This window comes from Lycium ferocissimum, chromosome 9 (genome assembly GCF_029784015.1).
Source record: "Lycium ferocissimum isolate CSIRO_LF1 chromosome 9, AGI_CSIRO_Lferr_CH_V1, whole genome shotgun sequence".
NCBI classification, from domain to species: domain Eukaryota; kingdom Viridiplantae; phylum Streptophyta; class Magnoliopsida; order Solanales; family Solanaceae; genus Lycium; species Lycium ferocissimum.
Window position 1 is genome coordinate 58,696,475 of NC_081350.1, and position 2,053 is coordinate 58,698,527.

General features: G+C 29.8%; 1 long non-coding RNA gene across 2 annotated transcripts; it reads right to left on the reverse strand.

The window, feature by feature from the left end:
• Nucleotides 1-528: 528 nt before the first annotated feature.
• LOC132029410 (uncharacterized) lies at nucleotides 529-1,651 on the reverse strand. Of its 2 annotated transcripts, none has more exons than XR_009407797.1 (3): nucleotides 1,301-1,651; nucleotides 998-1,128; nucleotides 529-859 (listed from the first exon to the last, which is right to left on the reverse strand). It is a non-coding gene; the product is annotated as an uncharacterized LOC132029410 (long non-coding RNA). The 2 variants fall into 2 exon arrangements; XR_009407796.1 differs by having other exon boundaries at nucleotides 1,215-1,651.
• Nucleotides 1,652-2,053: the final 402 nt, after the last annotated feature.

The window sequence follows — 2,053 nt, forward strand, 5'->3', positions numbered from 1 at the left end:
AACTTGACTATTCAACTTACATTAAACTTGAAGAACATAAGCATCGGAAATTATCACTGAGGCCTAACCAAAACACTAACTACAACTCAAAAAGATTTATTTGCTATTCGGAAACCACCTGAAACTATTGTAGCCTAATGGTAGGAATTAGGAGAAAGGCATCAACTCTCATTATAATTACAATAAGCTAAAAAAATACTTTAGGTTTTATCTTGAAACTAATTATACCTATCTTCAATTTAGATTCCAAAACTTTAATTATTCTACTATTAATTATTTTACCCCAATAGACGCTTCCTAAATCTCCTTCTCCCTGCCTTTTTTCGTAATAAAATCATTTGTCACTGCATATGACTCCTGGTATGTGGATATTTAGTAAGAGTTGCCTCCAACTACTTATTTTCTTGGCCTATAAAATTCCAATCGATTAAAACATAGTGTGATTCGTACAAAAATGTTTTTCAAGCACTAATAGGAAAAAAATTGGGAATGTAGTTATTTTTTATTTTTATTTTTTAAAAAAAAAAAAAACCAAACTAAAATTATTTCATCAAAAAGTAAAATATAAGAAACGTGCACACTTAATCTTATTTAATTATGACATGAGATTGTTGATAGAAATCAAAGTGGGAGGAACCATGACAAGCGGTAAATAAATCAAAACTTTAAACCTGCCAAAAGTTGTTCCTTCATGATACTATAAAAAAAATAAAAAAATTATATATATATACACACACACACAAAACAAACTTTCTTGGAAAAAAGATGAAACATTAAACATACCATAGGAGCCTTCCTTACGGACAAAAGTTGCCAAGTCCTGCCAGTAAGGAACTGGATCTCCATATCTAGTATATACCTGCACAAAGAAATCAGATGAATAATCTTTAAATTAAATAAAATAAATAACTTCACATCTATAAGAAAACTATTTGTTGAACACCAACTTTCAGTATTGATGATGAGACTATAAATTCTAGACATATAAGAGAATTACCTGCCAAAACTTCATGTAGTTTCCCCTCTATATTTCCTTCTCTGAATTCTTTGAATAGCTCATCATTAATCTCAGCAGAGTTACGTTGTTGTGCCACAAATTTAAACCTTCCACACGTGTGACTTCTAAATCTGCCATAGAAGTGAAATTTAGTGCATATTACATATTTCTACTGTTTAAAAAATTCACAAGGAGGAAAGGATACGTTATACACAACCTGATCCAACATCCAAGATCAAGATAAAGACAAGAAGCAAATAGAAAATGAGGCAATAATTAGGGTGTAGAAGAAAGAAAACTCACGAAAATGCCATCGGCAATAGTTTCAAAATCAGTATATGATTTTGGTTCACACGAATCTATGAACATCTTCCCAGCCACACCCACCAAAACTCACAAATTAAATTTTAAAAAGGAGAAGTCCCAGTCCTGACTCTGCATGCACTCGCCAAGTATCTTCATTCTTTTTCTTTTTTTAATAGGAGAAAGTGCAATGAGCAGTTGTGATTAGAAAATTAGAATGTACTTCTCAAAAGTGAGAAGTGGGGGACGTGTATGTGAAAATGGGGAAAGTGAATGTGCATTTGCATTTTTTCAGAAAAATTCGAATTCGCATTTTTCCTAATAACAATTAGGGCTCAATATATATCTTTTAACCTAAATTCAAATAAGTTAGTTAGTTAGAATTTACATTTTGATTAAATAGTTAATTTAAAAAATCTGATAACTTCCAAAAAAAAAAAAGTCCTAAAACGTGCCTTAAATTTAAATTATGGCTGCACGGTTTTAGGAGTCCATTGTGCATAAATAGAGCAGTTGTTTTAACCGTATTTTTCCTAAAAAAATATAAGATATTTAATTATTTTTACTTCAAATTAAAAAATAGTACTAACTAATTATTAACTAATTAACTATTGTTTGTCCTAAAACTGCCACTTGTCGTAATTTTACGATGCCACTTGTCACAATCTTAGGCCACACTATCCTCTTTTAATAATATATATATAGATTTTTCCTAAAAAATATAAGATATTTAATTATTTTTACTTCAAATTA